The sequence below is a fragment of the Molossus molossus genome, unplaced genomic scaffold, assembly GCF_014108415.1.
Source record: "Molossus molossus isolate mMolMol1 unplaced genomic scaffold, mMolMol1.p scaffold_m16_p_8, whole genome shotgun sequence".
In the NCBI taxonomy this organism is placed as follows: domain Eukaryota; kingdom Metazoa; phylum Chordata; class Mammalia; order Chiroptera; family Molossidae; genus Molossus; species Molossus molossus.
In genome coordinates this window covers 7,285,357-7,310,198 of record NW_023425402.1, presented here as the reverse complement: position 1 = coordinate 7,310,198, position 24,842 = coordinate 7,285,357, and the positions used below count along the sequence as shown (strand labels likewise).

The window sequence follows — 24,842 nt, the reverse complement described above, 5'->3', positions numbered from 1 at the left end:
GAGTATTGGGAGTGGAAATATCCTCATGTCTCCTAGTCTCTAGAACTGGGCACTAGTAATTGAAAAAGTCTCCCAAATCTGGTAATCTATAAATTAACTTTAGTTTGTTACCAACAAAGTGACCATTTAGGGATATATTTATTGGTCTACTCCTATGTTTTGCCCATTTTTTTTATATTAGATTGTTGATTATTTGCTTGGTATTAAGATCTGTTTATTTAGAATGTACGTTTTGTCATGTGGCTGATTTGTATTTCAGCTTGTTAGGCTTTCAAATTTCATTTATAGCCCTGGCTGGTTTGGCTCAGCGGTTAGAGCGTCGGCCTGCGGTCCGGAGAGACCCGGGTTCGGTTCCCGCTGGGGGCACGTACTTCGGTTGCAGTTTGTCCCCGGCCCTGGTTGGTCGTGCGGGTGGCAGCCACTCGATGTGTCCCTTTCACGTCGATGTTTCTCTCTCTCTCTCTCTCCCTCCCACTCTATCTGTACAAAAATTGGAAAAATGTCCTCGGGTGAGGATTAAAAAAAAAAAAAAATTTCATTTATAGTATGTTTTTGACATACATTGATTTTTTTTAATTTATTTTTATTTTTTATTTTTTTATGTAGCTAATTTGTCTTTTCCTTTGCTATTTTTTTTTTAAACCCTCACCTGAGGATATTTTTCCATTTAGAGTGGGAGGGAGGGAGAAGGAGAGTGGGGGGAGGGAAAGAGAAACATCGATGTGAAAGAGACACATCGATTGGTTGCCTCCTGCAAGACCCTGACCAGGGCCAGGATAAATTGCAACCGAGGTACATGCTCTTGGCTGGAATTGAACCTGCAACTCTTTGGTCCGTGGGCCAATGCTCTAACTGCTGAGCCAAACCAGCCAAAGGACTTCCTTTGCTTTATAAAAATTTCCTTTACCTTTGAAATTTTCAGTGTCAACTATCATCTGTCAAAAACTTGTGTATTTTTTGTAATACATTTTTATTGATTTTTTAGAGCAGTGGTTCTCAACCTTCCTAATGCCTCACCCTTTTAATACAGTTCCTCATGTTGTGGTGACCCCCAACCATAAAATTATTTTTGTTGTTACTTCATAACTATAATTTTGCTACTGTTATGTCTTAAGCGACCCCTGTGAAATGGCCGTTCGACCCCCAAAGGGGTTGCGACCCACAGGTTGAGAACCACTATTTAGAGAGAGAGGATGGGAGAGAGAGAGAGAAACATTGGTGTGAGAGACACATCAAGTGGCTGCCTCCTGCATGCCCCCTACTGTGGATCAAGCCCATAACCTGGGCATGTGCTCTGACCAGGAATCAAACTGGGACCTTGCAGTCCATGAGACAACGCTCAATCCACTGAGTCACACTGGCTGGGCAAAAAAAGTTGCATTTTAAAAAAATATTTTTTTCTTTATTGATTTTAGAGAGAGAGAAACATTGATGAGAGAGAATATCAATTGGCCTCCTCTATGTCCCTCACTGGGGATCAGGCCCACAACATGAGCATGTTTCCCGACTGGGAACTGAACTGGTGACCTCTTAGTTCATGGGTTGACACTCAACCACTGAGCCACACCGGCCAGGTAAAACTTGCATTTTTAATTGTGTGATTACATTAGAGTAGGTACTTGGCAAAATTGCATTTTCTGTATTTGCCCTTGTCAGAAATACGTTTTTGTCCTCTTGTTCCTCGGTGAGTTTATATATTAGTAAATTTTGTTTGCTTTAGTGTTTCTACTACAGTGAGGCCCGAAGGCTGCCATATTACCATATTCCTTTAGATTACTTGAAATGAGCGACACGTTGAAGTGCTAAAGTGGTGGGTGCTTAGGAATGCCTTTATTTAAAATGAAGAAAAGACAGGTTGGTCAACTAGAACCAGTTTTTACTATATTTTTGAGACTGGGTGGAATAACTGCAGCAATTTCCCCCCAACCTTAGGTAGACTTTTTCCATGTTCCCCAGCTCCTCTCTACCATTAATGCTAGTTTGGAGACTGACTTCATTTTAATATTGCCTAAAATATTTTATTATTTTTATTTATTTATTTATTTATTTAATCCTCAGCCGAGGACATTTTTATATTTGTCTTCAGATAGAGTAGGAGGAAGGGAGGGAGAGAGAAAAACATCGATGTGAGAGAGACACATAAATTGGTTGCCTCCTGCATAACCCTGACCGGGGATGGGGATCGAACCTGCAACCCAGCTATGTGCCCTGGACTGGGAATCGAACCCAGGATCCTTTGATCTGTAGGCCAGTGCTTCAGCTGCTGAGCCAGGGCTGGTTGACTCTTTGTGGTGTTAGTGGCTATTGATCATTTCCTAGGTCCATTATTTTATTTAGGGTTGCAAAATGGTGATCTGTTATTCTTAAATTTATTAACTAATATTTCTCTAAAAAGAAACTTCACCTTATCTCTTTGGTTACCTAGAGAGATGCTTTATATGAAGGAGAAATACTTGGTACTTTCCAGTTTTCAAAGTAAGTCGGATTTCTAGTATCCTCCAAAATGACCAATAAAGCTTTTTGTGTGTGTGTACAGCTGTATGGAGCTATAACTTAAATACCTGTTTAATGTGAACAGTTCAGTGATTTTTAGTATGTTCACAGAGTTGTACAACCATCACCAAGATCTAATAAGTTTCAGCTGTTTCCATCATCCCCAACAGAAACCCTGTACCCATTAGTAGTCACTCTTCATCACCTCCAGTGCGACCCCACCTCTAACCCTAGGCAACCACTAATCTACTTTCTGTCCTAGTGGATAAGTAAAATCAAACAACATGTGGTCAGTACATGTGCATTTTGTAGCATGTGTACTTATTTTTATTGATTGTCCTAGCTTTGGCCAGTGGAGTCCCTTCATGATAGCCCCTGAGTTCATTTGACTTAATTTAAGGTACCTTTGATAGCTTTTTGCATCTGGTGTCATGGTTTATCCAGACTTATTTTGTGCCTTTTTGGGGGGATGGGGCCCAGACCAGGAAATAGCCCTTTCTCTAGGAAGCCTTTTAATGGGAAACAGCTTTTGGAGATCACAATCTCGGCACTTAAAATGCTTATACCTACTGGGTTAGTCATTGTTTCTAGGCCTTTTCTGTGATTAGAGCTAGGAAATAAATTGTGTTTTTTCTTTTAAAAAAATCATGAATTCATGTTATACTTGAAAATCAAGTGACCTGGGGACTTTTCTTCTTTATTTCCTTTTGCCTAGACTGAAAACCCGAGTTCTCAGCAGCAGCAACATTGTTGCTCGTTTTCTTTTTCCCACAATATAAATACCAACTAGTCTCAGAATGATGATGCCAACACTACCACCAACAATATGATTACTGAAGAAAGTTAATGACTTTTGTTTTTGTTCGTAGGGTATATTTCACTTTGATTATAGAGTAAAATTACTGAGTTTTAAAGTTATGTAGGCTAGTTCCTTACTGTTTGTTACCACCCAGTTACACAGACTCATTTATATCAGTTTATATCATATTTGGCTTTCCAAAAGATTCCTAACCTTGCAGAATCTGGGTTATCTGTGTTCAAAATGAATAATGTATGTATTTGTGATTGTATTGGTTTATTTTTAGAACGTGGCTTATGAAGCATGCTATGAGTAAGCCAAACGGGAATGCTGATTATTAGAATGTGTTGAGTGGGACTCCTCCTTTATTTCTAAAGAAAAGGCTTCTTAGCTCTTGCTGGTTGTCCAGTGAGACAATCCCAGTGTTACCAGGTCATAAGATTTTTTTTTGAGAGATTCTCCAGGTTGTTTAGTGTTCACAATTATTTTAATTTTTTTAATCCATTATAAACAAAAGCTTAGGAGCAAGATTTTGCTTACATACTGCACTCTGTAATTTCTGCCATAGGGTCTTCAGGTTGAGGGTTAGGCATTAATAGGCTTAATACTATCTCAAGCATCCTCTCCTAAAATGACAGTAAGCACAGTTGTGGAAGAACCCTGTGGTTCTTTTGCCTCTTATGAAAGGATGTACTTTGGGAATTTAAAAAAGACCACAAGAATCAGCTATGAAGACCAGGGTATCCAGTTTTTCAACTACTTTAACAAGAAATGATTTCAGAAAATTATCAGAAACCACAAAATAAATTAAATATATTTTGTTCATTTTCAAGGAAGCATAATAACACTGGACACAAAAGTAATTTGGCAGGAGCTAGCTAAATAAGAATCATGTTGATTTGTATAAATACATGCCTTTAAAATATTTCTTTTCTTTATTGGTTTTAGAGAGAGGGAGAGATAGAAACATCGATGAGAGAGAACATTGATTGGCGGCCTCCTGCATGCCACCCACTGGGGACCTGGCCCACGACCTGGGCATGTGTCCTGACTGGGAATCAAATCAGCGACCTCTTGGTGCATGAGTCACAACCACTGAGCCGCACTGGCCGAGCTCAATACCTGCCTTTAATTGTACAGATGAAGATTAAGGCCAGGTGTCATTCATTGCTGTTGGGTTTTTTGTTTGCTTGTTTATAGGAAGGGGGGGAGAGAGAGACATCAGTTTGTTGTTCCACTTATTTATGCATTCATTGGTCGCTTCTTCTTGTGCCCTGACTGGAGATTGGTGCTCTAACCAGATGAGCTACCTGGGAAGGGCTGCTGTTGAGTATTAAGATTTTTGGTGGCATTAGTGCTTTGGACAATATTGACAGGTATTTTAAGATAGCTTATCAAGGAATTTGAGAACATTTAATATATATTTTAACGACTGTATAAGAATTGTCACCAATAGTGGTGAACAAATATCAATGCCATAAAGTTTGGAGTTGGTATGAGTCATGTTGGTGATCTTTATATATTATTTTATTTACTCCAATTCTAAATTCTTTGTTCTGAGTGGCTAGGCATTTTAAACAAGGTTCCCAGTCCTTGTGAACTTTTGTTTTCTGAAACACTGGGGTAGGCTTGTTTTGTAACTGATTATAAATGTAACTGATGGGCCTGGCCAGTGTGGCTTAGTGGTTGAGCATCGACCCATGCACCAAGAGTTCGCCAATTTGATTCCTGGTCAGGGCACATCCCCAGGTTGTGGTCCTGATCCCCAGTGGGGGGCATGTAGAAGGTGGCCAATCGATGTTCTCTCATCATCGATGTTTCTATCTCTCCCTCTCTCTCACTATTATCAATGAAGAAGAAAAAAAAAATTTTAAATGTGCCCTGGCCAGTTTGGCTCAGCGGTTGGAGCATTGGCCTGTGGTCCCGAGAGACCCGGGTTCAGTTCCCGCTAAGGGCATGTACCTCGGTTGCGGTTTGTCCCCGGCCCTGGTTGGTCGTGCAGATGGCAGCCATTCGATGTGTCCCTTTCACGTCGATGTTTCTCTCTCTCTCTCTCTCTCTCTCTCTTTCTCTGTTCCTCTCTCTCCCTCCCACTCTACCTGAACAAAAAATGGAAAAATGTCCTTGGGTGAGGTTAAAAAATAATAATAATTAAAACAAAATTTATTTTTATTTATTTATTTATTTTTTTTATCCTCATCCGAGGACATTTTTCCATTTTTTGTACAGACAGAGTGGGAGGGAGAGAGAGGAAGAGAGAGAGAGGGAAACATCGATGTGAAAGGGACACATCGAGTGGCTGCCACCCGCACGACCAACCAGGGCCGGGGACAAACTGCAACCGAGGTACATGCCCTTAGCGGGAACCGAACCCGGGTTTCTCCGGACCGCAGGCGGATGCTCTAACCGCTGAACCAAACCGGCCAGGGCCAAAATTTTTTTTTTTTAATGTAACTTCTGAGCCACCCGTATTCTGTCATTTACTTGGCTCTTAATGTTGTTGCTCTTCAGCCTGTGAATGTTCTTGAATGTCCTTTAAACGAAGCAGTTTGATATAAGATGTTAGATTCTGTCTATACATGAGCTTGCTCTCTTGATACTCTTATATTCCTTTTCTATAGCTACCTATATCCTTTGAGAATAGATTTAACAGGAATTGTGTTTTGCATTTTTCTTTGCCATATTAAGAATGTAATGGAGTAAATTAGGTAACTCATACTCATGTTTTTAGGTGGAAGAATAATATACTGTAGGTATATCTTCATATGCTGTCTGCCAAAAAGTTTGTTTTTTGAATCAGTTCCAAGTTTCAGTTTGCTTCCAACACTATTGTTGGTTGAACTTGGACAATGTTATTTGACTTCCTTGAGTCTGAATTTCTTACTTGTAAATGGTGAAGTTCTGAGGATGAAATTGATGTGTTGAATGCCTAACCCAGTGCTGAGCTAGAGTAAAGTGCTCTGGTAACTACTTCCTTTCTCATGCTGTCTTCCTTACCTTTGACTTTTATGTTACATTTGTTACTAGTATACATGTATCAAACTAATGGTTTTAACTTTTCTGTTATATTTCCTATATATGTGTCTGTGTTAGGTCTAGTTTGGAGTATAGTCACTTAAAGATCAGGGATAGTTTATATTTAATTATCTGTACATAACAGCTGATAAATGTAGGCATTCACATTTTAATTTTGATATTGCCAAACCCTCGCTCTAGTTTAGGATTACTGAGTTGAGATTATTACTGGATTATGTCTCAGAAGTAAGTCCAGTTTGTCAGTGTGCAAAAAAAGAAAAAAGTAATTATGTGTCGGGGGGGGAAATGTATTGAAACGGTAGTGGGAGAAGTTTAGCATTTACTGAGCTCCATCATGTGTAGGTGCTAGAACTTAAAATAATATCTTATTAACTTTTTGCATAAGAATCAGGTATTCCAGAAGGATACAAAGATGACTTAAAACAGTCCTTCCCCTCAAGGGGCTTATGATCTCTTAAGGAAGATAAGTATACAGATCTGCTTTTCTTCCTGTCTGAATTCATTTGCTAGAGTTACTGTAACAAAGTACCACAACTTGGGTGGCTTAAGCAACAGAAATGCACCATCTCACAGCTCTGGAGGCTAGAAGTCTGAAATCGAGGTGTCAGCAGGGTTGGCTCCTGAGGACTGTGAGGGGAAGATCTGTTTCTCTCATTGACTTGAAGGTGTCTTCTCCCTGTTTTCCTTCCCTCTATACATGTTTTAATGTGTGTCCAAATTTCCCCTTTTCGTTATGACACTAGTCATAGTGGATTAGCGCTCATTCTAATTAACTCAACTTGATTACCTCTATAAAGATCCTGTCTTCAAATAAAGTCACCTTCTGAGTTACTGGAGGTTTGGACTCCAGTATATCTTGGGGGGGGGGGGGTGTCACAATTCAACGCATCACCCAGTCCTTCTCTGCATTGGGAGATCATACTGTTCTTCATTCCTCAAGACAGAAAGAAGTCAAGGAGCTCTAGTAAGCTGTCAATCAAACCTAAGTCTCCTAACACCAGAGACCTTGGTTGTAACTGCCTCTACTGTATCTTTGCTTTCCAGTCCTGTTACATTTTGATGTCTCCTTGCCAAAGGAATTTTTCTAAAGCACTGCTTTTGTAAGGTCACTTTGCTGCTTAAATCCCTGATGACTTCCTGCCACATAAAATACTTCAGTGCTTGACCTTTAAGGCTCTCCATAGTCTAGTTCCACTGGCAGGAGGGGTGAGGGTAAGGGGGTGGTAAATGGACTTCAATTGAAGAATGATAAGTGATTGTAAATGAGAAGATGCATGCCTTGTATATATCCCTTTTCTAGGCGTTTGGGATACCACAGTGAGCAAAATAAAGTCTGCCCTTGTGAAACTTACATTCTAGGAGTGTAGGGAGAAAGACAATAAAATGTCAGGTACTGAAGAAAAAAAAGCAGGGTGAAGGGAGATGCAGCTGACTGCCCTTTTATATAGCAACGTCAGGAAAGCTCTCTGAAAAGTTAACACTAACACAGACCTCAAGAGAGAAAGGTCAGAAATGGGTTTCGGTGGCAGTGAAAAGTGAGATTATGTATGGCCTTGTAGGCCATTGTGAAAACGTCTGTTTTGAATGTAGTGGTTGCCTAATGTTGGTGTTTTATTCAAGATGGCCAGTTTTTGTTTTTAAGTATAATTGAGTCTAAAATGCTGCCTGTGGAAACCTAGACTGCTGGGATTGGGAGATCACAGACTGCCATCTAGTGGCTGTTTATCATAAAGGTGGGTGAGCCTTCCAGAAAATAAGCAGACTACAAAAGTTTGTGTTGCCAGCTAAGTCATATAAATGGAAAATGTGAATGCCTGAAAAAACCTTCGTTTGTGATCTATTTGAAAGTAAGTTATAGACAGTGTGCCCCTTTACTCCCTAAATACTTTGCATATTCCCTTAGAACAAGGGCATTCACTTATATAACCACAGTATAATTATTAAAATAGGAAATAGATTTTCTCCTAATCTGCTGCTGATGTATTCTCCATTCCAAGGCCTCTTGTTATGAAGAGCTATTAGTTTGCTGCAGGCCTGACGTTAAGAACTCTCAATAAGCCCTGGCCAGTTTGGCCCAGCGGTTAGAGCGTCGGCCTGCGGTCCGGAGAGACCCGGGTTTGGTTCCCGCTAAGGGCACATACTTCGGTTGCAGTTTGTCCCCAGCCCTGGTTGGTCGTGCGGGTGGCAGCCACTTGATGTGTCCCTTCACGTCGATGTTTCTCACTCTCTCTCCCTCCCACTCTATCTGTACAAAAAATGGAAAAATATCCTCGAGTGAGGATAAAAAAAAAAAAAAAAAAGAACTCTCAATAAGGAAAATCTTAGTTCCTTGGCTTTGGATTAATCCAAGGATAGCTTTAATTATTAAAAATGGAAGGGAATATAGTAGTTTCCCTTTATTTGCAATTTTGTTTTCTGCAGTTTCAGTTACCTGTGATCAACCATAGTCTGAAAATATTAAATGTGAATTCCAGAAATAAACAATTGATAAATTTTAAATTGGTGCTATTCTGAGTAGCATGATGAAATCTCACACCATCTCTTCCATCCAGCCCAGGATATGAATCGTATCCACACCATATCTGCTACCTGCCCATGAGTCGCTTAGTAGCCATATCAGTTATCAGATCGACTGTTCTGGCATCGCAGTGCTTATGTTCAAGTTACCCTTATTTTACTTAATAATGGCCCCAAAGCCATTTACATGGCTTTTATTACAGTATATTGTTATAATTGTTCTATTTTATTATTAGTTGTTAATGTCACTATGCCTATCAGCCTATCAGTCACCACACTGTTGTCCATGTCTGTGAGTTTTTACTTTCTTTTTTTTTTCTTTTTTGCTCAATCCTTCTGTCACCCCCCCCCCTCACTTCCCCAACCAATTTCTTGTCCCCTGACAGCCATCAGCCTATATTCTCTATCAGTCTGTCACTATTTTGCTTGTTAGTTTATTTTGTTTGTTAGATTCCACATATATGAGAGAAATCATATGGTACTTGTTTTTCTCTGACTGGCTTATTTCACTTAGCATAATGTTCTCCAAGTCCATCTATGCTGCCACAAAGGGTAAGAATTCCTTTTTTACAGCTGAGTAGTATTCCATTGTGTAAATGTAGCACAGCTTTTTTTATCCACTCATCTACCAATGGGCATTTGGGCTGCTTCTAAATCTTGGCTATTGTAAATAACACTGCAATTAACATAGGGGTGTGTATATTCTTCCAAATTAGTGTTTCTGGTTTCTTTGGATAAAGTTCCAGAAGTGGGATTGTTAGGTCATAAGGCAGTTCCATTTAAAAGTTTTTGAGGTAACTCCATACTGCTTTCCACAGTGGCTGCACCAGTTTGCATTCCCCAGCAGTGCATGAGGTTCCCTTTTCTCCATATATAAGTCTTTAATCCATTTTGAGTTTATTCTTGTGTGTGGTGTAAGGTCTGGTTTTTGTTGTTGTTTTGTTTTTGTTTTTTGTGTGCATGTATCTAATTTTCCCAACACTATTTATTGAATAGGCTGTCTTTAGCCCATTGTTGTTGCCTCCTTTGTCAAATATTAATGGAATATAAAGGTGTGGGTTTATTTCTAAGCTCTTTATTCTGTTTTGTTGATCTGAATGTCTGTTTTTAATGCCAGTACCATGCTGGTTTGATTACTATGGCTTTGTAGTATAGTTTGATATCAGGTAGCATGATTCCTTAACTTTGTTCTTCTTTCTCAAGATTGCTGTTGCAATGCAGGGTCTTTTCTAGTTACATACAAATTTTTGAAATATTTGTTCTGGTTCTGTGAAATAAGCCATTGGTATCTTGATAGGAATTGTGTTGAATCTGTAGATTGCTTTGGGAACTATGGACATTTTAATGATGTTAATTCTTCTTATCCATGAACATGGTATATAGGCTTCACTTATTTGTGTCTTCTTCAGTGTGTTATACATTTCTGAGTACAGGTCTTTTATGGCCTTGGTTAAATTTATTCCTAGGTATTTTTTAATGCAATTATAAATGGGATTGTTTTTCTCTTTTTCAATCCTCACCAGAGGATATTTTTCTGTTGATTTTTAAAGAAGAAGGGAGGGACAGAGAGAGAGAAACATTAATTGGTTGTCCTCCCACATGACCCTGACTGGAGCTGGGTATCGAACCTTCAACCCAGGTACATACCATTTACCGGGAATTGAACCTACAGGTGGATGCTCTAACCACTGAGCAAAATTGGCCAAGGTGGGATTTTTTTTAGTTTCCTTTTTTTGATAGTTCATTGTTGGTGTATAGAAATGCAAATAGCCCTGACTGGTTTGGCTCAGTGGTTAGAGTGTCGGCCTGCGGTCCAGAGAGACCCGGTTTCGGTTCCCGCTAAGGGCAAGTACCTCCGTTGCAATTTGTCCCCGGCCCTGGTTGGGTCGTGCAGGTGGCAGCCACTCGATGTGTCCCTTTCACATCGATGTCTGTCTGTCTGTCTGTCTGTCTCTCCCTCCTGCTCTATCTGAACAAAAAATGAAAAAATGTCAAGTGAGGATTTAAAAAAAATAGAAATGCAAATAATTTCTGTATATTTATTTTGTGTTCTGCTACTTGACTGAATTCATTGATCAGATCTAGTAGTTTTGGTAAGGTTCTCTGAATACAGTATTATGTCATCTGCAAACAATGACAGTTTTACTTCTTCCTTTCCAATTTGGATGCCTTTTATTTCTTCTTGTCTGATTGCTGTGGCTAGGACTTCCAGTACTATGTTGAATAAGAGTGGTGAAAGTAGACATCCCTGTCTTGTTCCCTGTCTTAAAGGAAACACTTGTAGTTTTTGCCAATTGAGTATGATGTTAGCTGTAGGTTTGTCATACATGGCCTTTTTTTTTCTTCTTCTTCAGACAGAGCTGTAGGGGGGAGAAAGAGAGAAAGATTGATGTTAGAGAGACACATTCATTGGTTGCCACCCACATGACCCCACTTGGGGCCAGGGACTAACTGCAACCGAGGTTTGTGCCCTAGGCTGGAATCGAACTCAGGACTCCTTGGTCTGCGGACTATCACTCTAACCGCTGAGCCATACCGGTCAGGGGTATACATGGCCTTTATTATGTTGAGGTATGTTCCCTTTATTCCCACTTTGCTGAGAGTTTTTATCACAAATAGGTGCTGGATTTTATCAGATGCTTTTTCTGCATCTGTTGATGTGATCATGTGGTTTTTATCCTTCATTTTATTTATGTAGTGTATCATGTTTATTGACTTGCTGATATTGTGCCAACCTTGCATTCCCAGAATAAATCCCACTTGATCATGGTATATGATCTTTTTAATGTATTGCTGGATCCCAGTTTGCTAATATTTTGTTGAGGATTTTTAATGTCTATGTGCATCAGGGATATTGACCTATAATTTTCTTTTTTTTTAAAAAAAAAATTTTTTTTTTTATTGATTTTAGAGAGAGAGGAAGGAAGAGACAGAAACATTGATAAGAGAGAACATCAGTTGGCTGCCTCCTGCATGCCCCCCACTGGGGATTGGGCCCACAACCTCTTGGTGCATGGGTCGATGCTCAACCAGTGAGCCACACCGGCCGGGCTATAATTTTCTTTCTTTGTAGTGTTTTTATCTGGTTTTGGAATTAGTGTAATGCTGGCCTTGTAAAATGAGCTGGAGGGAAGTGGGTGTCTTCCGTCCACTTGAATTTTTTGGAATAATTTGATTAGGATAGGTATTAGTTCCATTTTGAATGTTTGGTAAAATTCAAACATTCTGATCCAGGACTTTTGTTTGTTGGGAGTTCTTTTATTACTGCTTCAATTTCACTTGCTATAATCTGTTTATTCAGATTCTCTGATTCTTCCTGATTCAGTTTTGTAAGATGGTATGTTTCTAGAAATTTATCCGTTTCCTCCAGATTGTCCAGTTTGTTGGCATGAATTGTTCATAACAGTTATTCACTTTTAATTTTTAAATTAACTTCTTCCTTGATGACTAAATGCTGGACATGCTTACTGTCTATTTGTATGTCTGAAATATCCAAAATTTTTGCCCATGTATTTTTGGGCTGTTTGTCTTGTTATTGCGTTATAAAAGTTTCTTATATGCCAGATACAAGTCCTTTGTCAGATATATATATTGCATTTTTTGTATCCTAAGTGTATCTTTTTATAAAACATAGGTTTTTTTTTATTTTGACAAGGGGTTTTTATTTTATTTTATTTGTTTATTTATTTATTTTAAATCTTTATTGTTGAATGTAAAATGTATTACAGATATTCCACATTTTTCCTCCATTGACCCCTTCCTCCCCACTCCCACCCCCCTCCCACCTTTTCCCACACTATTGTCTGTGTCCATTGGTTATGCATATAAGTTCTTTGGTTTATCCCCCCACCACCACCCCTTTACCTTTGAGGTTTGTCAGTCTAGCAATGAATTTATACTTCTTAATCTCTTCACCTTTTTCACCCATTCCCCCAATCCCCCTCCCAAATGGCAACCAACAAAATGTTCTCTGTATCTATGAGAATGTTTCTGTTCTGCCTGTTCATTTTGTTTGTAGATTCAATTGTCAACAGATATGTATTCATTGCCATTTTGTTTGTTCATATATTTTATCTTTTTCTTCAAAAAGACCCTTCATCATTTCATATAATAACGGTTTGGTGGTGATGAACTCCTTTAACTTTTTCTTGTCTGGGAAACTATATGGCCATCGATTCTAAATGACAGCTTTGCAGGATAGAGTAATCTTGGTTGTAGATTCTTGCTTTTCATCACTGAATATTTCTTGCCACTCCCTTCTGGCCTGCAAAGTTGCTTTTGAGAAATCAGCTGACAACCTTATGGGAACTCCCTTGTAGGTAACTAGCTACCTTTTTCTTGCTGCTTTTAAGATTCTCTTTTTGTCTTGAACCTTTTGCATTTTGATGATGATGTGTCTTGGTGTGGGCCTCTTGGGGTTCATCTTGTTTGGGACTCTCTGTGCTTCCTGGACTTGTATGTCTGTTTCCTTCACCAAGTTTGGAAAGTTTTCTGCCAGTATTGTTTCAAACAGGTTTTCGATTTCTTGTTCTCTCTCTTCTCCTTCTGGCACCCCCAAGATGCGAATGTTTTCACGCTTTAAGTTGTCCCAGAGGCTCCTTACACTATCCTCATTTTTTTTTTTTATTCTTTATTCTTTTTTCTTTTTGCTGTTCCAATTGGGCATTTTTTGCTTTCTTATATTCCAAATCGATGGTTTGCTCCTTGGATTTATGTACTCTATTATTGAAGCTGTGTAAATTATTCTTTATTTCAGTTAATGCCTCCTTCAATTCTAACTGTGCATCTATGATTTCTGACTGATCCTTTTTTATGCTCTTGAGGTCCTCACTAAGTTCACTGAGGTTCTCACTAAGTTCATTGAGCATCCTTATAAGCAGTATTTTGAACTCAGCATCTGTTAGGTTGCTTATCTCCATTTCGCTTAGTTCTTTTCTTGGGGTTTTGTTCTGTTCTTTCATTTGGGACCTGTTTCTTTGTCTCTTCATTTTGGCTGCCTCCCTGTGTTTGTTTCAGTGTATTACTTAACGAGAGGTATGGGGCTAGCTGAGACCAGATGCTGCTCGTTTGAAAGAATTTAGAAAAACTTGAAGCAGGATCCAAGACAGGCCAATCCTATGGTTAAGCAAGCGGCAACAGCTTGGGTGGGCCTGAAAGTTGGGGGGGTAGGATGGGGAGTCACCAGGGCAGGGTTACCAGTGTGAGCCAGGTTGCTGGAGTTGTTTATTTATTTTTAATCGTCACACAAGGATATTTTTCCATTGACTTTTATATAGAGTGGGAGGGAGGGGCAGAGAGAGAGAAACACCGATGTGGGAAAGGCACATCGATTGGTTGCCTCCCACATGACCCTAACCAGGGCCGGGGACCGATCCTGCAAGCAAGGTATATGCCCTTGACCTAGAATCAAAATCCAGTTTATTTTTTTTCTTCTATCTGTGTTTTTTGTGTGTTTTAGGAAATGTTTGTGTACCCTAAGGTTGTGAAGATTATTTTCTTAAGTTTGGTCTCAAAGTTTTAGAGTTTTAGGCTTTACATTTATTTCTGGGGCATGGAAGGGGGAGTATTATGTTTTTTTTGTTTTGTTTTTCCCATAAAATACAGAGAAGTATATAAAGATTAAAACAGAAGTTTCAACCCCCATGCACATGCCCTTGAGAAGTCACAGGCATTGTATACTTTCTATGTACTTAAAAACATAGTAGCCCTGACTGGTATGGCTCAGCTGTAAGAGCATAGCCTGTGGACCAAAGAGTCCACGGGCACGTACTAGGTTCTAGTTTGTCCCCGCCCCAGTTGGGGTTGTGCAAATGGCAGCCAATCAATGTGTCTCTCTCATCGATATTTCTCTCTCTCTCCCTCCAACTCTATCTGAAGATTAATGTAAAAATATCTTCAGGTGAGGATTGATAAATAAATAAATAAATAAATAAATAAATAAATACAAACACAGTATATGGATTGTTTCTTCTCCCATAAAAATTATTTTAAACTATTTCTACATGTTTGTTGTGGATGTCTCCTGAGTTTACATGTAAATCTTTCCCAATATTCTTAATTTGATTTTGGTATAATTTATTTAAATATTGACCTTTAAATTATCTCCAATTTTATAGTATTACTAATAGAGCTAAAATATATATTCTTGAACATATTTTATTTATATTTTGCTTTTATGCAAATATTTCAGTAGGATAGATTTCGAATAATAGAATTTCTGGCCAAATGTTATACCTATTTTAATACCTTACCATTTGATCTAAACTGCAGAATGTCCTCAAAATATTAAACCAGTTTACTCATATACTATGGTTATGAGTATATGCTTTTTTATATTGTTAGCTTTTTAAATTTTGTTATCTTTAATTTTTTTCAAATGTTAAGAGGGTAAATGGTCTTAATATTGCATTTCCTTTATTATAGAGCTTTTCTCACTCTTGTTAGCCATTTTAATACTGTTAAAACAACTACCTCTAAGGTGAGGATTTTAACTTTGACCGAAAATTTAAAAGTTAGTTTTTAGATTTGAATTCTGAGTACTAACGCAGACTGAGGAATTTTTAAAAGGCTTCTAATGCCCTGCCTCATGCTTTTAATATGTTAGTTGCTATTCCTCTGGCCAGAAAAACTGGACTCAGATGATGGAAGTGTTTGCAAGAATAACCAGCTGCAACAGTGTTGTTCAGCATTAAGAAGCAAGCTCCAGGGTGAAGCACCCATTCATTTGGTGGAACCAGAAGAATTAGGTGAAGAATAGATGACAGGCCCTAGGAGAACCATAAAAATGAAGTCAACAACCCTGGTCAGTGTGGCTCAGTTGGTTGGGCATCATCCTGTGCACCCAGAGGTTGCTGGTTCAATTCCTGGTCAGGGCACATGCCCAGGCTCCATCCCCAGTGGGAAGCATGTAGGAAGTGAAATATCCCACACTCTGGATCTGTCTGTATCTTCATGGTATTCGTTAACTTGTTCTTCCTCTCTCTTGTATTTCCTTTAAACTGGATTTCAGTTAAACATTTTGATGGGAGTATTCAAGAAGACCCTGTGGCCTTGGCTGGTTTGGCTCAGCGGTAGAGTGTCAGCCCCACATTCTGGACATGTGCCCTGACCGGGAATCGAACCGGTGACCTCTTGGTGCATGGGTCGATGCTCAACCACTGAGCCTCACCAGCCGGGCGGTCTTCCATTTTTTAATCTCCATGACATATACTTGTGGGATTTTTATTTTTTATTTTATTTTTTAGAGAGAGAGAAAAACATCGATGTGAGAGAGAAACATCGATCGGCTGCCTCCTGCATGCCCCCTACGAGTCCACAACCTGGGCATGTGCCCTGACCAGGAATTGAACCAGAATCTCTCAGTCCATAGGACGATGCTCAATTCACCGAGCCACACCAGCTAGACGGACCCATGTGGGATTTTTTTTTAAATTGTTTTGGGCTCTCTGCTCCTCCAATTCGTCAGACAGCCGCGTCTTCCTGAGCAGTGCCAGCAGCCTCAGCCCTGAGACACGATGGTGAGGGTCGGAGTGAATGGATTTGGCCGTATTGGGCGTCTGGTCACCAGGGCTGCTTTTAACTCTGGCAAAGTAGATATTGTCGCCGTCAGTGACCCCTTTATTGACCTCAACTACATGGTCTACATGTTCCAGTATAAGTCTAATCATGGCAAGTTCAAAGGCACAGTCAAGGCTGAGAACGGGAAGCTTGTCATCAGTGGGAAATCCATCTCCATCTTTCAGGAGCAAGATCCCGCCAACATCAATTGGGGTGATGCTGGTGCTTAGTATGTTGTGGAGTCCACCGGTGTCTTCACTACCATGGAGAAGGCTGGGGCTCACTTGAAGGGTGGAGCCAAGAGGGTCATCATCTCTGCCCCTTCTGCGGATGCCCCCATGTTTGTGATGGGCGTGAACTATGACAAGTATGACAACTCCCTCAAGATTGTCCGCAATGCCTCCTGCACCACCAACTGCTTGGCCCCCCTGGCCAAGGTCATCCAAGATAACTTTGGCATCGTGGAAGAACTCATGACCACGGTCCACGCCATCACTGCCACCCAGAAGACCATGGATGGCCCCTCTGGGAAGCTGTGGCGTGATGGCCGAGGAGCTGCCCAGAACATCATCCCTGCTTCTACCGGCGCTGCCAAGGCTGTTGGCAAGGTCATCCCTGAGCTGAACGGGAAGCTAACTGGCATGGCCTTCCGTGTCCCCACCCCCAATGTGTCTGTTGTGGATCTGACCTGCCGCCTGGAGAAAGCTGCCAAATACGATGATATCAAGAAGGTAGTGAAGCAGGCATCAGAGGGCCCCCTCAAGGGCATCCTGGGCTATACCGAGGACCAGGTTGTCTCCTGCGACTTTAACAGTGACACCCACTCCTCCACCGTCGATGCTGGGGCTGGCATTGCCCTCAGTGACCACTTTGTCAAGCTTGTTTCCTGGTATGACAATGAATTCGGCTACAGCAACAGGGTGGTGGACCTCATGATCCACATGGCCTCTAAGGAGTAAGAGCCCCTTGGACCACCAGCCCCAGCGAGGAGAAGAGAGGCCCTCAGCTGCTGGGGAGTCCTTGTCCCAAACTGATCCCTCAACACACTGAGATCTCCTGACCTCAAGTTTCCATCCCAGACCCCCTGAAGGGGAGGGGCTTAGGGAAGCCCTACTTTGTCATGTACCATCAATAAAGTTCACTGTACCCCCCCAAAAAAAAAAATTGTTTTGGAAGAGGCTTGTCCATTTTATTATATAGTTTGCCCAATTTGGGGGGGTGGTTTTGTTTTTTGGGGTTTTTTTAATGTGTTTGGAAAGAATGGATATAAAGTTATACATACAAATATGTGTTTAGATTAAGCTTGTTTGTTATTTAAATTCTCTACACTTTTTATTTATTTGAACTGTTTATTCTCCATAAAACAGAGAAGTAACTTAAAGCAACTTTTTGTGCAGGTACAGATTTTTTCATGAATTAAAGCATGCAGTTGAATCTTCTGTGGGGTCTCTTCCCCACCTCCATCTGTCTTTTATGATAATGACATGATTAACTGATAAACTTAATGGATAAGGTTAGTAAGATTCCCAGTTGTGGGATATGTTTTAGCAAAATCTTGACAAGCCAAAATATCAGTACAAGCCATGTATTGAATTCATACTTGAACCTGAAAGTAATCATAGCCAGTATTTTAAAATAAAAGATTTGAGATATACATAAAAGAATAAATAATAAGATGATGAATAATAAAATAAGTAAATGATAGCTTCTACTCCACTTAAGAAATAAAATCTAATTATCATACATGAGACATATAGTGTATTCCTCCTTGATCATATACCTATATTATAGATTCCCTTATAGAATTTTTGATGTTTTTCTCAGCTTTTTTGAGATATAATTGACATATAATAATTGTAAGTTTAAAGTGTGCAACATACTAATTTGATGCATTTATATTACGATTGCCATTGTAGCCAATAGTTAACATCTCTGTTGGGGCATATAATTAGCATTTCTTCTAGTGGTAGGACCAATTAAGATCCAATCTCTTAGAAAATTTAATATTTGTAATACAGTTTTGTTTGTAATCAGTGTACCTTGTATTAGATCTCCATGAATTATTTATCTACTTGCAGTTCTGTATTTCTTTATAATTTAACTATATTGGCCATTTTGTATGTTTTTATAATTTGGAGTGATATATTGTATATATTCTGCAACTTACTGTTTTTACTTCTACTTATGTTTGTGCAATTCATTCATGCTGATGTATGTCACTTGCTCATTTTCACTGTTGGGTATAATATTTCATTGTGTCAGACTACTGTAACTTATTCATTCTTCTTTTAATGGACATTTGGTTGTTTCTTGGTTTTTGTTTTGTTTTGTTTTGTTATTACAAACATGATTGCGCATGCTTCTTCTAGGGAATTCATAGCAGGATGATTCATAATAGCCAAAAAAAGTAAACCCAAATGTCCATCAAAACTGATGAATGGATAAAATGTAATATATTCATATAATGGAATATTATTGAGCCATAAAAAGGAATGAACTACTGATACATCCTACAAAAATGAGTGAATCTCGAAAACATTATGCTAAGTGAAAGAAGTCAGTGTCAACAAACCACTTATTTTGTGATTCCATTTATATGAAATGTCCAGAATAGGCAAGGTCATATAAATAGGAAGTAGATTAGTGGTTTCCAGAGTTTGGGGGAAGGGTGATTGAACTGCTGGTAGGTTTGGGCCTTTCATGGGGGTGATGAAAATGTTCTCAGTTTAGACTGTGGTATGGTTGTACAACTCTGTGAATATACTAAAACCACTGAATTACACGCTTTATATTGGGGAATTTATGTCATGTGAATTATATCTCACTAAATAATTTCTAGGACAGTGTTTCTCAGATTCAATCCACTAGTAGGTTATAAAGCAATAAGTCAGTAATCGACTTTTTTCCTTTTTAAATGAGGGTGATCATGTAATTAATTTGAATATATAAATTTATGAAATATATGAGTGGAAACTCACAAGTAGTATACTCTTCGGTGATTGAGGTAAAGGATGTAAAGTTAGGAATGAGGATTATATCAAAAATGGAATTTGAGTTGAAAGGTCTTTAGAAATAAGAGGAAATGCTTGAGTTTGGTTTTTATCATCTCTCTGTTCACACTATAGTTTCTATGTCAAGTCTATATGGTAGAAATAGAAGAACAGTAACACTGTCAACCTTTTACACTGCTTTCTGCCTTCCTCCCAGACTTTTGCTTTGGTTCTGTTCTGTGCCCTAGCCAAGTATATTCCTGTTTCTTACATTACTGGTGTTTTGGTCAGATTAATTATTTGACTCCTTTGAAAGCATATTGCTGTTAAAATTTGACATGTTGTCCATTTCAGTTTATATTAGATTTTGTAGAATATTACTGAGTTAAATTTGATACGCTTTGAAAGCTTTAAAGTACTGGCAATTTTTTTGTCTGAACATGGATAGCAAATACTTGAGACATTAAATAGGTATGAAGAGTTTAAAGGCATAGACTGAAATTATTTTAGAACTCCTTTTTTTGTTCAAGGAAGAATAGTTTTTAGTGCCTAATGTTAATACATTGAAATTTCTTTCTATAGCATTGATTTTTTTTTTTTTTTTTTTCCCTCACTCGAGGACATTTTTCCATTTTTTGTTCAGGTAGAATGGGAGGGAGAGAGAGGAACAGAGAGAGAGAAACATAGACGTGAAAGGGACACATCGAGTGGCTGCCACCCGCACGACCAACCAGGGCCGGGGACAAACTGCAACCGAGGTACGTGCCCTTAGCAGGAACCGAACCCGGGACTCTCTGGACCGCAGGCCAATGCTCTAACCGCTGAGCCAAACTGGCCAGGGCATGACTTTTTTTTTTTTTAATGCTACTTATAACACCCATCAAAGTTGCAGTGATTTGGAATTCTTTAATCACATCATCTTATCACTCTCATTGTCTAATATTAACTTTCTTTCCTCAAAATTTTTCTTTTTGTCTTTTTTGACAAAGGCCTTTTTCAGTCGTTTGATGTTTCTTGATGGACATCTTATGTAAAAGTAAAATGTAGCATTAGTAAAACGTGGGTAATTTCAGAAAGCCAAAACAAAGAAGTATGAGAAGGAAACTTAAAACTAAATTGTATCCTTAAGATACAAGAAGACAGTACATCATCAGAACAGTGTAGAAGTCGGTAAAGTACGAATATTCAAGAGCAAAAAAAACGTTGTAGGAAATTAAAAATATGCTAGAAATTTAAAAGACAACACAAGTTAGGAAGATCAATCTAGAAAGTAAATCAAGCCCTGGCCGGTTTTGCTCAGTGGTTAGAGCATCCGCCCGTGGTCCAGAGAGATCTGGGTTCAGTTCCCGCTAAGGGCACGTACCTCAGTTGCAATTTGTCCCCGGCTCCGGTTGGGGTTGTGTGGGTGGCAGCTAGTCGATGTGTCTCTCTCACATCGATGATGTTTCTCTCTCTCTCGCTTCCTCCCTCTCTCCCTCTCGTTCTATCTGAAGAGAAATGCAAAAATGTCCTCGGGTGAGGATAAAAAAAAAAGAAGAAGAAAGTAAACCAAAAACAAACAAAACAACTAAAGAGATAGAAAGTAAGAGAAAACATAAGAAATCAATGAAGTAGGACAGAGGGTGCAGGTCCAGTATCTGAGAGAGAGTTCCAGAGAGAATAGACAAAATGAAGGGGATTAAGTTTTCAGTGAAAAACAAATTTTGTCAGAATTGAATGCATCTTTAGTTTGCAAGTAAATAGAAAGTACTTATCAAGATGGATTTTTTAAAAGCCATTCAGGAAATTTCAGAAAATGGGTATTAAAGAGAAGATTGGGGAGAGAAAGAAAAAGCTTTTTTCAAGGCTGAGAAATCAGAAGGCATTGATTAGATTTCTCAACAGCACCAGAGAAAGCTAGAAGACAACAGAGCAATTTATTTTATACCCAGATTGGCAGTCAAGGATGAGGATAAAATAAAGATATGAGAGATCTTAATAAATTTACCTCCGCTACACTCATTCTCCAGAACTTACTGGTAAATATGGGCTGTGAAAACGAAGGATTAGCCCTGGCCGGTTTGGCTCAGCGGTTAGAGCATCAGCCTGCAGACCAGAGAGACCCAGGTTCGGTTTCTGCTAAGGGCACATAACTCGGTTGCAGTTTGTTCCCAGCCCCGTTGGTTCATGTGGGTGACAGGCACTCGATGCCTCTCTCTCACATTGATGATATTTCTCTCTCTCCCTCTCTCCCACTCTATCTGAAGATGAACGCAAAAATGTCCTCGGGTGAGGATAAAAAAATAAATAAAAATTTAAAAAGAAAAAAAATGAAGGATTAAAAATTAATACTTAGATATAAATTATGTTTTAAATGAAATTTTTAAGAATGAGATTTTTAAAAAATGTTGCTTTAGGTAATCTGTTTCTCTATCTACTTAGAATAAAAGGATTTTCTTTTCTACCAGTTCATGTCAGAGTGAGACATAGTATTTCACATTGTGACGCCATTTATAATTCAGTTTTGAACCATTTAACTGAGATTAATACCTAATGTTCAGTTTTATAAATAAAAACAAATGATCAATAAAAGAAATATATCAGGGAATTATGAAATTCTTTACAAATATATTTGCTTCAAAATAATGTTTCAAAACTTTAGAAAATAATTTTTAACATTACTACTCTCATGATACTTATAGAATTCTTATATTCCAGCATTTTCTTGTCTGGTTTTTATTACTTATATTTCACTGCTTTGCAAATTTTTCACAATTGTAGTTCTCCTTACAATCAAATTTTAATACCAATTCTAAAAGGCAGCAAGTTTGAAATCAGAGAGTCTGTTTTAGATATCTTAATCTTAAATTTGGGGATGTTCATTCAGACTCACTATTTTTACTTAGGAAAGTGGGCCTGGTAGTTTCTTCCTAAATAAGTTTCCCAAAGAGATGTTTCCCTAAGAATGAACAATCAACACTTTGTATTGTGCAGTTTTATAGCTACTTTTGTATTCCCTGGGGGACAAAAAAAGAAGTACCAGAGATTGAGGCAGGTTGGAATGGCCACTATATATCTAAATCTGAGTCATTAGTCATGCTTGCTAAGGTATTTCTTAGGTTTCAACAGCCAGTGTAACTGGTTTTGCTATTATTGCTATTTGTTTTCTGTTTTATTGAATCCTTTGAAAAAAAAGTCCAGTCAAATAGTTTGATGAAAAGGTAAATAAAATATTGAGAAATGGGCATCACAGCTACTGAAAGAAATGCTATCTACCCTGCTTCTTTTGCTTAAAGATTTTTATAAAGCAGGCAGCTGATAAGTGTTTTTGTTTTTTGTTGTTATTTTTTATTTTTTTTATCTTTGTTGTTGAATGTATTACAAATGTTCCTCATTTTCCCCCCATTGACCCCTCCTCCCCACTCCCGCCACCCTCTTGCCTTTTCCCACACTGTTGTTTGTGTCAATTGGTTACGTATAAGTTTTTTGGTTTATTTCTTCCCAACCCTCTTCCCTTTGAGGTTTGTCAGTCTAGCAACCAATTTGTACTTCTTAATCCCTTCACCTTTTCACCCATTCCCCCAATCCTCCTCCCATCTGGCAACCAACAAAATGTTCTCTATATCTATGAGAGTGTTTCTGTTCTGCTTCATTTTGTTTGTAGATTCCATTGTCGATAGACATGTATTCATTGCCATTTTGTTTGTTCTTATATTTTATCTTTTTCTTTAAAAAGACCCTTCAACATTTCATATAACGGTTTGGTGGTGATGAACTCCTTTAACTTTTTCTTGTCTGGGAAACTCTTTATATGGCCATCGATTCTAACTGACAGCTTTGCAGGATAGAGTAATCTTGGTTGTAGGTTCTTGCTTTTTATCACAGAATATTTCTTGCCACTCCCTTCTGGCCTGCAAAGTTTCTTTTGAGAAATCAGCTGACAGTCTTATGGGAACTCCCTTGTAGGTAACTAACTGCTTTTCTCTTGCTGCTTTTAAGATTCTCTTTTTGTCTTGAACCTTTTGCATTTTGATGATGATGTGTCTTGGTGTGGGCCTATTGGGGTTCATCTTGTTTGGGACTCTCTGTGCTTCCTGGACATGTATGTCTCTTTCCTTCACCAAGTTAGGGAAGTTTTCTGCCATTATTGTTTCAAATAGGTTTTCGATTTCTTGTTCTGTCTCTTCTCCTTCCGGCACCCCAAGATGCGAATGTTGGCATGCTTGAAGTTGTCCCAGAGGCTCCTTATACTCTCCTCATTTTTTTGGATTCTTTTTCTTTCTGCTGTTCTGATTGGGTGTTTTTTGTTTCCTTATATTCCAAATCGATGGTTTACTTCTTGGCTTTACCTACTCTACTATTGAATCTGTGTAAATTATTCTTTATTTCAGTTAATGCCTTCTTCGTTTCTGACTGGTCATTTTTTATGCTCTTGAGACCCTCACTAAGTTCACTGAGGTACTGAGGTTCTCACTAAGTTCATTGAGCATCCTTATAAACAGTATTTTGAACTCAGCATCTGTTAGGTTGCTTATCTCCATTTCGCTTAGTTCTTTTCCTGAGGTTTTGTTCTGTTCTTTCATTTGGGACCTGTTTCTTTGTTTCCTCATTTTGGCTGCCTCCTTGTGTTTGTTTCTATGTGTTACTTAATGAGAGGTACTTAGCTGGGACCAGATGCTGCTTGTTTGAAAGAATTTAGGAAAACCTGAAGCAGGATCCAAGACAGGCCAATCCTATGGTGAAGCAACTGGCAACAGCTTGGGTGGGCCTGAAAGTTGGGTGGGACTGGGCCTCCGGGAATCACCAGGGCAGGGCAACCAGTATGAGCCAGATTGCTGGAGTCCCAGATATGGGGCCTGTCTGCCGCCCCAGGGAAGGGCTCACCAAAGGAACAAAGGCCTCTGACTACATGTTTGTCCCCAAGAAAGCCCCCTCTCCAACCCTCGCTTCAGTGCCAAACAGCTCAGTTCTTCCCTGTATGTCTCTGGAGCCCCTCAAGCTGCCTCCCCTCCAAGTTTAGAGGGAGTGAGTCCGATAAGTCCGTGCACGGGCCCTTTAAGAGGAACTGCCATGCCCTGGCCGGTTTGGCTCAGCGGTTAGAGCATTGGCCCGCAGACCAGAGAGTCCCGGGTTCGGTTCCCATTAAGGGCATGTACCTCGGTTCCAGTTTGTCCCCGGCCCCAGTTGGGGTCTTGTGGGTGGCAACCACTCGATGTGTCTCTTTCATATCAATGTTTCTTTCTCTTTCTCTTCCTCCCTCTGTCCCTCCTGCTCTATCTGAAGATAAATGAAAAATAAAAAAGAGGAGGTGCCTGGGGCTCCAGCCCCCTCAGCCTCCCTGACCCTCAGTTCCCGCTGGTTTTTCCAGCCAGAAGGTATGGGGATTCTCTTCCTGGCACTGGAACACCGAGCAGGGTGCCTGGTGTGGGAGGGGGACCCCTCAGTCCTCAGAGAGGACCTTCACAGCCAAA

General features: G+C 39.3%; 1 protein-coding gene and 1 pseudogene across 8 annotated transcripts in view; both read left to right on the top strand.

Annotated features, from left to right (window-relative positions):
* SRPK1 (SRSF protein kinase 1) overlaps window positions 1-24,842 on the top strand; it is a 79,018-nt gene that overhangs the window by 5,612 nt on the left and 48,564 nt on the right. The gene's annotated exons all lie outside the window — the stretch shown is intronic.
* LOC118620887 lies at window positions 16,339-17,516 on the top strand (annotated as a pseudogene).